This window comes from Danio rerio, chromosome 20, assembly GCF_052040795.2.
Source record: "Danio rerio strain M-AB ecotype USA chromosome 20, GRCz13ab, whole genome shotgun sequence".
NCBI lineage: Eukaryota > Metazoa > Chordata > Actinopteri > Cypriniformes > Danionidae > Danio > Danio rerio.
Window position 1 is genome coordinate 55835001 of NC_141040.1, and position 12900 is coordinate 55847900.

Consider the following 12900-nt stretch of genomic DNA (forward strand, 5'->3'; position numbering starts at 1 on the left):
AGACAGACAGAAAAAAAAAGTTGACTTAACTTAAGGCAACAAACTTCAGGACACTTTTGAGTTGACTCAACTTGCAACCCAATTACTGCACTTGATCTATTTTAGTTGAATAAACTCAAATGTTTGTTGCCTTAAAATATTAGGTCCAGTCAACTTTTTTACAGTGTGGATGGATGGACGGATGGATGTTTAAAAATTCTTACAAAAATAATTCAGATTAGAATTTTTTTTAGAAATATGATTTTATATATAAATGATAAATAAAATGTTAAATAAATTAAAATGAAAGTATTTTCAAACAATAAATGTATATTTTGTATTTTATTTAAACATCCATTTCAATTTTTATTTGAATTTATTAAATGGAATGAACCATCTCATCTTCGAGGGGTTCCCTAAAAAGTATGCACGCACGCACGCACGCACGCACGCACGCACGCACACACACGCACGCACGCAAACGCACGCACGCACGTATGCACGCACTTTTTCATTTAATTTTACTTAAAACCTGAATATGGTTTCACTTACATAAGCTTAAAGAAAGATCAAACAACAAAGAATAAGATCTGGCCATTTTCTTCTGTGCAGTCCACCATGCTGTCTTCTCCTGTGCACGTAAAGTGAATTCTATATAATAGTTTACATAAGGAGAAGCTGAACATCAGTTTTTTCTCTCTCCTTCTGTCACTCTTACTTTGTTTTGGCTGCACTTGCGAAATCTTGGCTTGAGGGAAAAAATCTTTTTGTCAACTTCAATTAAATTCCCATTTGGCTGCATTTTTCATAGCGAGTGGCCTGGCAGCGTATGGCCGAGACTATATAACGGCATAAACATTTCCATGTTTTGAGAGGAAAGGCCCTGAGAAACATGGCTGAACTCTGAGCGTCTCGGCCGATCGAGCTCATTTCTCATGTCCTGAATTACAGATGAAGTATTACAGCAAACAATGGGGGGAAATTAATCAGTAATCCAGGTGCACAGATCCAGATGCGCTGAAGAAATCCTGAAGTCATTCCCAGACTCCATATATCAGGCCGAGCGGACGCTTCAACATCAAGGCCAAGACAAGGACACTTCAGTGGAGCATTTACAATCCGAGTCACAAACAAGTCAAACAGCAACATATCAGAGGACAGATGAGGAAAAAGAGACGCTACACACACCCAATACATGCTCAGGGTTTCACATTTACTGGATGGAAACAAACAGGGTTTACACAAATGACCAACATGTTTAAATACTTTTCTAATTAGTCATCAAGTTTTTTGTCTAGATTTCGGACTCATATTGGGGAGTCATTTTGTATAGGAGGTGTTGAAAATATGTTTAGATCTTAGATCATAGATGGATAGACGGATAGATAAACAAAGAGATAGATGGATAGATAGTCGGATGGATAGACAAATATATAGACGGATAGATAGATGGATATATATATATATATATATATATATATATATATATATATATATATATATATATATATATATATATATATATATATATATATATATATATAGGCAGACGGATAGACGATGGACGGAGGGATAGATAGATGATGGATAGACAATGGACAGATGGACACATAGGCGGATGCAGGGCTGATAGTGGAAAAAATTCCTGAGCCTGAACTTTTTTTCCTTGCCCCTGAGGTGAGTAGGGGTGGGGGTACTATGTATGCAACGCACTTTTAACACATAACTTGTGGGCCCCTGGGCCCAAATATATTAACAGCCTATGTGTAACCCTGATCATCATTATTGTCAAGCGGCTCTTTTTAGACACATGCCAGTAATGTCAGTGACACATGCCAGTGTCAGTGATCTTGTGACATGTGCCAGTAGGTGTCAGTATAAGCACGTTATAAGCACATTAATCTTATAAGTCTCTTTGCTTTAATATTTAAAAATCATTAGACAAATGACACCTGTTATCTTACATGCATATATGTTATGAGTTTTCAACATGCATTTTATTATAACTTTTTAAAGGATATTATTTAAAATACCTTAAAATGAAAATAAGTTAAATAATAAAATAAATGAATGAATTAAAAACATAGAGAAGTCCATATTGTAGGGAACAAAGGAACTGCCAGGATGCAATAATATACAGTACAACAGATAAGTGTAACCCCTCCCGTACATAAGCATGCCACAATAAATTTGACTGACATGTACTGTCAAATGACTATATTACGTACGGAAGTATGACTACGAATACATAAAATAAATGCGTTTAAATTAAAAGAGTAGCTCAGCAAATAAACTAACTTGCGACGCGATAAATTAGGTTAAAAGTCGCGTAATGATTAAATATGGTTTTGCCACCGGAAGTGTCACTACACTCAGTGGCATGTGCCAGTGTCATCTGTACGTCAGATGTCGTGTCACTCCATGTTAAAACTGCTACTGTGAAACCGCGTTCAAGCGCACACAATAAGCTAAAACTCGCCCCAAGCACCGGCAAAAACAAATAACCATGAATGTGTCGAGGAAAGAGTAAGGATCATATCATAATTATTTATTAATAAACTTATTCTGAGTCGCAAAGATCCTGACTGGCAATCTCCTCTTGGACTCGCCTTTAGAGAGAAGTTCATCTTTACGGATTACATGAAGGAGTTTTTTTGTTTTCGATTTGTTTTATTTCGTTAAGTAATAATTTAAAGCTTTCTATAAATATATTTATTATGTCTGTGAGGCATATACATTTTGCTTCATTTTGTTAAGCGCTCCTGTTCAAAAACCTGACGACAGAAAGCGCATAATTTTGGTTTTCTTTATTTTATAAAAACGCTGTAACGTTTTTTGATGTATTACTCGTACTTTGTGAGCAAAAATGACGGATAACTTTAAATTGCTCCCACTGAAAAAATGCAAGTGATTGCTCTGGCGCCTCGATGTCCTGCAAGCTTTTTATAAGCAAACTATGCGCCTAATAGCACACATTCTTTAACGTTTAAGCTACCATTGTTTTATACTTGAACTGTTTTATATCTTTTATTTTAGGCAAGTCGTGATGATCTGAGAAGGCAAACTGATCAAACAGACAATGATGGTCTTCCGCTGGGCGCTGTTCGTTAAAAAAAAACTTATTTTTAACGAATAAAAAATGCTCCAAACGTTTTTCTAAATAAGCTGAATAAAAAACGAAACTAAATATAAACACTTTGCCATTAGGCTACATACAAAACTGAACTATTTCATAGCTGAAACAAGTTGTTTAAGGAGAAGGGGGAAATATATTTTTGTCCCGTCTATTGCTTCACCGTTATTTCGAGAATAAACCCAGCGTAAATATGCAGATGCCATTCCCAAAACATATCAGCGTATATGTGCCGAAAACGAAAGTTTCATACAAATTCTGAATGGATTATAGCCTGGAAAGTGCAAAGCACGCTCCTCTTATTATCACTAAAAAGCGTCACTTAGTTCATAGAGATCTCACAAAGATCCGTTATAATTTATAAAGCTCTCTAAATTACACAATTAATCTTTTATTTACATGGCGTCTACACTCAAAAGATGATTCACGAGCACACAAAATGGCACTTAATAAAAACCAATCCGGCGCTTTCAGCAGTGAGTGAATTCTGTGAATCTAGAGAAATGACAGATCAATATCCGTCAACCTGATTTTTTTTCCCCCGCAGCCACAGTACGCCGGAAATCCGGCGTGGTGCCGGAACGCTATCACCCCTGCGGATGGATGGATGGACTGATGGACAGACAGACAGACAAACAAGATATATAGATAGACAAATGGATGGATGGATGGATGGATGGATAAACTGACGGATGAACTGACAAATGGATAGAGGGATGAAAGGACGGAAGAATGGATGGACAGATCAGATAGACGAATAGACAAATGGATGGATGGATATGTAGATGGATAGATTGATGGATAAATGGATGGATGGATGGATGGATGGATGGATATGTAGATGGATAGATGGACGGAGGGATAGACGGACGGACGGATGTATGGATGGACAATGGATGGATGGATTGATGGATGGATGGATGGATGGATGGATAAATGAATGGACGGATAGATAGATGGATAGATAGTCGGATGGATAGACAAATATATAGACGGATAGATAGATGGATATAAATATATATATATATATATATATATATATATATATATAGGCAGACGGATAGACGATGGACGGAGGGATAGATAGATGATGGATAGACAATGGACAGATGGACACATAGGCGGATGGATGGATGGACTGATGGACAGACAGACAGACAAACAAGATATATAGATAGACAAATGGATGGATGGATGGATGGATAAACTGACGGATGAACTGACAAATGGATAGAGGGATGAAAGGACGGAAGAATGGATGGACAGATCAGATAGACGAATAGACAAATGGATGGATGGATATGTAGATGGATAGATTGATGGATAAATGGATGGATGGATGGATATGTAGATGGATAGATGGACGGAGGGATAGACGGACGGACGGATGTATGGATGGACAATGGATGGATGGATTGATGGATGGATGGATGGATAAATGAATGGACGGATAGATAGATGGATAGATAGACGGACGGACGGACAGACAGACAGATAGACATGTCCAATGGTTTAAAAATAAAAAAAACATTTGTTTTAATTTTAAAATATATTTTATTTCAGCTAGTTGACGAGGAAATATTTCTTACATTTTAGATTTTTTTTTATTAAATATTTGATTGTATTTTATTTAATTATTTTTAAAAAATGCTTTAAAAAATTTGATATATTAAACTTTTTATTCATATCAAAACACAACTATACACACACGTAAAAATTGTGCATACTGTAAATGTACTTAATGCAACTAAAAATAACTAAAATTACAAATCAAAATAAAAAAACACTGAAACAAATTATAATGTACAAAAACTTAATACAAGGAAAGAAATATTTACTAGATAGATAGACAGACTGACAGACATACAGACATATGTCAATATAAAATGTTTTAAAAATATAAAACTTTTTTTTATATTTTTTAAAATATATTTTATTTCAGCTAGATGACAAGGAAATGTTTCTGACCTTATTTTAATTTTTTAGTAAATACAATAAATGAAATATTTGCTAAAAAGGCAAAAATATCGTAAGAATTTTCTTTATTTTTAAACCATTTTAATTTGATATGTCCGTCTGTCGTCCTGACAGTCTGTCTGTCTGTCTATCCATCTATCATTCTATCCATCCACCTACCTACTTCATTTGTTTATGAAGCGTTTTTGTGAAAAATTAAATGAAGTACAATAAATAAAGTATTTATTAATTGGATTTTATTTAATTATTTGATAAACTGCTTCATATAATTTCATGTATAAAACTTTTGAATTCATATACCTAAAATTACAAAACAAAATAAAAAACAAACACTTTGCAATAAATATAATATGTCTAAAAATAAATTACAATGAAATTAAATATTTACAAGATAGACGGACAGACGGACAGACAGACAGACAGATAGACAGATAGACATAATACATATCTTTTTTTCTTCAATTGTCAAAGGTTATGTCATTAAAATGCAATCGCTTATAGGACATTCTACCAGAAAGGTACAATTTCCCTTATAAAAATGTGACAGGCCTAACCTTTAACCTCACTGTCCATCTTCTCCATCAAATGATGTCACTTCATAGCCTGAATGTATTGTATGCATTTTATGTTAAATTTAACACAAATGTGACAGGACTGACCAAAACAAGGGGACAAAATAGTATTTATTTGTAGAATTTATTCAAAATGTCATGTTTTTAATTACTTTATGTGAATGATAACAACTTAAAATTCTATTTCTGAAGTATTTTTCTTCTAAATAACAGTTTTAGCACAACAAAACTACGGTTCACTAAAAGTTAAATTGGGCTGAGGACAATGACAGGGTTTGTACATTTAAAGTGTTTTAAATAAAGAACAAAAATCTGAGAACCAAATGAATGACATATCCCTTTACGGAACAACTCACAGAAATCAACCATCAGTCCATTTTATGCAGAGTTCAGACTGCATGATTTTCAGAGTAGTCGTGTCAGAGATGTTTTCACACTGCTTGACTATCTGGGCTAGCGTTTCGTCGCTGCTTTGTTTACACTGCAAGACGATCGGCGACAGGGACTTTCACATTGCATGACTTTACTATAGGAAGAATCACCGACAACTTCGTCCAAACTACATCTCACAGCCAAAAACACATCGTATATCTTTTGTTATTAACTACATAATGAGAAAGAATCCTTTAATGGGGTAGAACATGTACATGTTTGCTCACCTGTGTTTAAAGGGAATGAGCCATTTCTCCTCAACGTTGATAATACACTAATTTCTTTCTGTATGAAACGTCAAACAGACACAGTTGCTCCTGTGTCCTGTCAAACCTCCACTAGTTTTTCCTCCATTTCGTGGGTCCAAATAAACCGAAAATGAGCGCTTTTAACTTCTCCCCCAGCCTCCCGCTGACCTGCAGCAGGTATACACACACACACACACAAGTGAATGCCGCTCTCTCATTGGCTGTAGGCGATCGCTGATGTTATTTTCAGTCAAAACTCAATTCACACGGCATGATTTGAATCGCCGACAGCTCCAGATATTCAGCACGGCAAATATCTGGCAGGCATCGGCGACTCATCGGCGATTCTCTCAGATCGCGTCTTTGATCGTTCATACTGTGTGATTGTCACTCACGTGCACGAGCAGAGATTTGCCTGTGATTTCAGGCATTTGTCTGCGATTTGTCAAAACCTGTCGGCGAGACAAAATCGGGGCTAAAATCACACAGTCTGAACCAGGCATTAGTTATTGTTGGGGATGAAATTCACTGTATTTGTGTTTATTTCAGGTACAGATAATGTAGGTTTCTGGCAGAATGTCCTGAATACAGTTTTTATACCTCACTGTATGTCTCCTACTTTTCATTTGGGGTGAAATCTGACCTGCACATGTCTTTGAGATGTTTCCTGATGCTCTCTGTCAATATAAACGTTACAGGGTTCAACGCTAAGGATTTTTTATACTGGCCCAATCGGGACAGTGGTTCAGATTTTTACTTGCCCTGCCAATATTTTCTTTGGCCTAACCAAAAAAAAAGTTAATAGCTATTTCTCAGCCACAAATTTGTGAAAAATGTTTGTGAATCTAGAATTTAAATATTACAAAAATGTTAATTAATGTATAATGAGCAAAATTCAAAGTGTTATGCAAACAAAAGTAGCAGTGTGGAAAATGTGTTTGGAAATTGAAATTTTATTGCAAAACAGAAGTGGCTGACCTGCCAAACTGATGGCAAACTGTACAAAACATCACTTCTTGTTTTTTAGTCGTGGCAAAGAGCATAGAACAGAGGTGGGCAAACTGCGGCCCGCTGAACACTTTCATCGGGCCCGCGAGGGAGTTTTTAAAATGCTGCTTCTGAGAAGGTTTGGTTTAGAATAAGTAAATTAATGATGCAATTACAAGTGAACGCCATGTGATGGCAGTATTGCATGCGGTACAGTAAGTGCAACCAGTAGAATTACAACACACTCTCGGATATTAAAATGCACTCGACAGTTAATGACCGAACACGCTTTATGCGTTAAGAGGCGCCTCTTTTGAGTGGTTTACTAACGGCCGCGGGGGTTATGTTTTGCGCGCTGCTTATGCGTCCTGCACGCCTCGTGTTTTAACCAGTCTATGGTTTTAACTGCCTGCAGCATCTCGCGTTTTTGCCGTAACAGACTTTAGACTGACACCCTTGCGAAGAGAGGGGACCAGGCTCGTTGTTCACATTAACACTCATAATAACATGACTTGGTATAACAAAGACTAAGATTCTTCTTCCGTTTTATTTCATAGTTTTATAATGATTGATATGAGCACATTAATACAAGCTCAAATGAGATTAATGTGAATTTGACTCAATCAAATTATATAATTATTGCTGGTTAAATGTGTTAATTTTAGTCATAGAATATATTTTTTCCATGCAAATATATACACTTAAAAAAGTCCTTTTATCAAAGATTTGTGGTTTTATCAAGTTGTATGATGATTGATCTGTATATTCTAAAAGCAGTGTAAAATAGATTATTGTAAATTTGACTGAATAGTAAACTTGAAGAATTATTTTTAACGTGTTAATATGATATTTTTTCTATTAGACAATATTTGCTAGTCTCCACTGTACATATTATTACATTATTATTATTATTATTATTATTATATTTCATAAGGGATTATTTTATTGTTTTATGAAGATTGATAAGTAAATATAAATAGCAGTGCAAATTAATTTGACTTAATAATATTTAAAAAACCTGTTTTGTGTTAATGTGACGTGTTTCTGTCCGATATTACATTTTTATGCATACTGCCACTATAAATAAGTTATTTTTTAAGAATTTGACATGTGGCCCTTCACTTGGTTCGCAAAACTTGATGTGGCCCTCGGGTCTAAAAAGTTTGCCCACCACTGGCATATAATCCATACCTGTCAACCCTCCCGTTTTTCCCGGGATTCTCCTGTATTTTACCGTTCTATCCCGTTATCATCCCTTAAAGGTATTTTCCCGTATTTCTCCCGTATTTTCAGACTTTCTCTGAACAGTCAAGCTTCCCTATACACAACCCATACCGCCGAACCACCAGGGGTCGCCCCTTGCTCTAAAACTAGAGTCTTCTGTGCTTTCGCTTTATTGCTTGCTTTCTTATTTAATGTAATAAAAAATCTTATTAAATGCCAGATTCATTCGTTGCTCTTTAATCAGAATGTTTAAGTTATAAAGTGGAGAAACGGCTAATGAGATTGATAGCTTGATTCTGTTTCATTATAATAGCTATTAATTTTAATAAGCTGAACTGTTAATGTATTTGCTGCTAATGTATATATTTATTTTTATGTTTTTAATAATAATTTAAAACACATAACTGACCATTTAACTGTTTATTAACAACGAAACAGCTCCAAAGGAACAAATTTAGTAATTTGGGGATTTTTTTAAGGGGGAGGGGGGGGTGTTGGGGGAATCCCTTATTATGGTGGGCATATCCCTTATTTTCACATCCCAATGTTGACAGGTATGATAGAATCACCAAGAGGCAACACTCTAATGCAATTTGGGAAACAGCCAATAGATGGTGCTGTGGCCATTTTGGAATGAAAACTCCAATAGAACAACAGCATATTACAAGTCTGTAAAATAAACTATTAAAAGTGCTGATGATTGTGATGGTAAATGTTGTATTATCTTTCAGGTTGTGTCTCAGCTTTAATGCACTTGTCAAATAACAAAATAAAAAACAAAGCAGCTGCTTGCCATCGCGACAGCAATACGATCCAATGGACGGCCGATTGCTTTCACTCCAAAATGGTGGAATCCGAGGCTGTTGCTGGGCGCTGCTGTTGCAATGGAACGTTCTATTGAGTGTCGCCTCTTGGTCATTCTAAGCAATTTGGTCGCGGTGTACCCTCGCAATGTCTACTTCCAAGAAGTTCAAAACAAGTGTTTTCTTTTAGCTTCATCATTTGATGTTGCCGTCTCCTCACTGTACTGGTTGTTATGTAAAAAAAAAATAACATGCTCAAAACGTCCAATCAGATAAGAGGAACCAAAACCCAATATCCGCTTGTTAAGTGTGACGTCACGCGAAGCGGCTTCCGGGTCCAAGCGCTCTATTCAACTGAATGGGGAGACTCATGAAATGGTAATAATAAACGTTTACAAAGTGATTTAATGGTTTCGAAAATCACGATCGCAGTATATGTCCATGCCTAATATCCGATGGCCAGAAAGTGATTCATTTTTTTATAAATTGTTAAATTTTTGGTATTTGTGATGCAGCAAGCCCAGAGATTGTTGTTTACACTATGACTTTATATAAAATTAACTTTAATGTGCGATAGGAATAAAACGTGATTATAAACGAATGATTTCTCCACTCAAATGAATGGCGGCTCGGAAACAGTATTACATACGTCACAAACACGTCACCACTTAACAAGCGGATAGTGCTAACCACATCACAGAGAAGGTAGCATTCGAAGGCTTAAAAATCCAAACTGTTTCTCGATTCTAAGACTGTATTTACACGCAATTGACAAATAGTCACAGGCAAATTAAACTTTAGTGACAAGGCAGCCCCAATCGGGCCAGTAATGACCCTGTCTACTGTCCCGAGCGTCTCACATACTGGCCCCGGGCCATCCTTATCGTTGAGCCCTGCATTACGCCAATATTAATAATGAAGCTGAATGTTGAGACCATAAGTTGAAACACATAGCTATACTATAACATGAGGGGTGTTTGTGGACCGCAACAGTTTCATGGGAAAAGTAAACACACACACACACACACACACACACACACACACACACACACACACACACACACATAGAGAGACAGAGATAGTCCTGCATAACAATACTGACTGCATCTCTAACGTTACTCAACAATACAAGCATCTGAAACACACACACAACACCAATACACATCCAGCTTTATCCCGACAACACACAACCTCACAAACCCACACCAAAAACCCGCAAAGTTGAGCTCTGAACACTTTAAAACAGGAGATTTTTCCACTTACTTAAATCTGAAGACACACACAGTGAGAGACAGAGAGAAGAAGCGCGGCGGAGCAGCACTGATTTACGTTACACACGTCATAACGGACAAACGCGCGACATAACGGACAAACACACAAACAAACATGAGTGCGTCTTACCGGAGAACCAGCACGAGCGTGTCCGTGATCGCTGATAATACGCAGTACGGGACCGGTTGTTTGGTCGGGAAGGTGGGAAGGAACTACAGGAAGTGAGGGGCAGATCCCTATTCCCGACAACATACACGCTGGACCTGCGCAGATCAGCCGGACAAGCGTTCCAAATCACAGTCCACCGTACTGCACACTACACCCTAGAAGTATGACATGCGTACTTTTTTTTTTTAAAGGGGAACTATTATGTAAAATGAAGTTTTATATGAGGTTGTGTGTCAGCAGTGTGTGAATATAACCAGCCTCTAATAGTAAAAATGTATTCTTAGAATATATGTGTTATGATCACACTTGATTGTCTGCAGAAACACTTTGATTGACATTCTCCCTTTGTAGGTGTCATCAGAGGTGGAAAGGCCCGCTCATTAGTGACGATCTGTCCCACATTAGCATAAACAGCCTTGAGAGAGAAGCAAAGCATAAAAGCAGCATCATATGTTTGCAGATATTTCAGAAACATGCTCAGTGAACATTCTTGTTTATCTGAGAAACAATGCTGAAGTCAGATATTCTGCTTTGAACATGTGCGTTACGTGTGACAACATCTGTCTTTGTTTTGGTCATTTAACCCACCCATTTTCAGTTTAGCCATTAATATTTCAGCATCTCAGGTTACCTTGGTGGAAAACAGCGTATTTCCTTCATTCAGTCTGGAAGGATTACAAAGCGTCTGTGACTGAAAATGAGACCTCCGGTGGACAGCAGCAGACTCTGGTCCCGTTTACACTAGTGCGTTTTAGTTTAAAAACGGCGTTTTAGATCAAAAACGATCCACGTCCACACAAGCGTTTCTGAACATATCTCCGTCCACACTGCGCCACCAAAAACGTATATCACGTGACCATTCGCGCACTCTGGGCATGCGCAATGAACAATGAACGCGATGGCAAAGAAAGCAAGAGAGGTATTTTTGTGGACAGACGACGAGGTCGAGTTGATACTAAACATAACAAATGAATAACTGCACAATGGCGCCTAAAACAGACAATAGTGCAAACAACGCTCCCATCTGTGTCCGTGTTGTTGTTTACAGTGAAGGCTGGTCTGCTGTCTTCTGGTAGCGTTAAAGCCATGTGTTATAGTCATGTGATAGGGGCTTGACGAATAAGGGAAGGATACGCAATGACACAAAAGCACCAATCAGGTAGCGAATGTCGGCAGCCGTTTTCAGATGTCTGTTTTCCCCATCCACACTGAGACGGAGCAGCAGCGTTTCAGAATGAAAACAGCCTCTTCAGCGTTTCCAAAACACTCTGTTTTTGATGCTCGAAAACTCCAGCGTAGTGTGAACGGATGGCGTAACCGTAGCAAGACTTATGCGTTTTCAAACTAAAACGCATTAGTGTAAACGGGGCCTCTGAAATGAGACGCAGATTCAGAGTTCCACCTGATTCCACATTATTAATTAGCAAGTAATATAAATACTACGAATGTAAACATTAGGTGAGCAGGTTACATTGTAACCCCGTATCCTGACAACACCCTACATGATGCAGTGATGAGCAATTGGGCTGTTTGCACCGGACGAAACATGACAGAAATGTAAATACAGCCATTCAGAAGCACAGAATAGTGCACTCACTGCACCCCAGCCAAATGGTAAAGTTTATAATCTAATGAACACATATTAAACCTCTTTAACATGATCAAATGTAGATGCTGAATAGGCCCGGATAGGCTAATAGGGAAAACCGGGAGAATTCCCGGTTGGCCGGTCCGTTTTTTTGCACTCCGGTCCGCTGCTTGCACTCTCAGCAGTTTTTTCATGTATTTGTTTATTTGACCATAGCCTGACTCTTTTTATTCATTATTTTGCCGCAGCTCCGCTCTTTTTATTTATTTTCTCGCAGCCCCGTGATCAAAATGCAGCATTATTAACCTGCGGGCTGCACCACATTCCACCCCAAACAGCGGCACCGTAGTGAATATTTATTAATATTAATGAATATTACACCTGCTCAGTGAAAATTAGAGGATTCACTACATTAATAAATCGGACATAACTTGATCAGAAATCTAAAAAGGGGAGAAAAAAAAAGAGTAGGGTACAAAAAGGGTAGACATCAATAGCAGCAGATAACAGTGTGCAG

At 37.4% G+C, this 12900-nt stretch overlaps 2 protein-coding genes across 2 annotated transcripts in view; both read right to left on the reverse strand.

The window, feature by feature from the left end:
* The window catches only part of disp1 (dispatched homolog 1 (Drosophila)), a 156624-nt gene extending 145774 nt beyond the window's left edge, over positions 1-10850 (reverse strand). The window contains exon 1 of the mRNA XM_087297843.1: positions 10757-10850. The gene's annotated coding sequence lies outside the window, so the exon portion shown is untranslated. The remainder of the gene's footprint in view (positions 1-10756) is intronic.
* Positions 1-12900, reverse strand: part of mia3 (MIA SH3 domain ER export factor 3) — a 449841-nt gene that overhangs the window by 248652 nt on the left and 188289 nt on the right. The window lies entirely within an intron of this gene.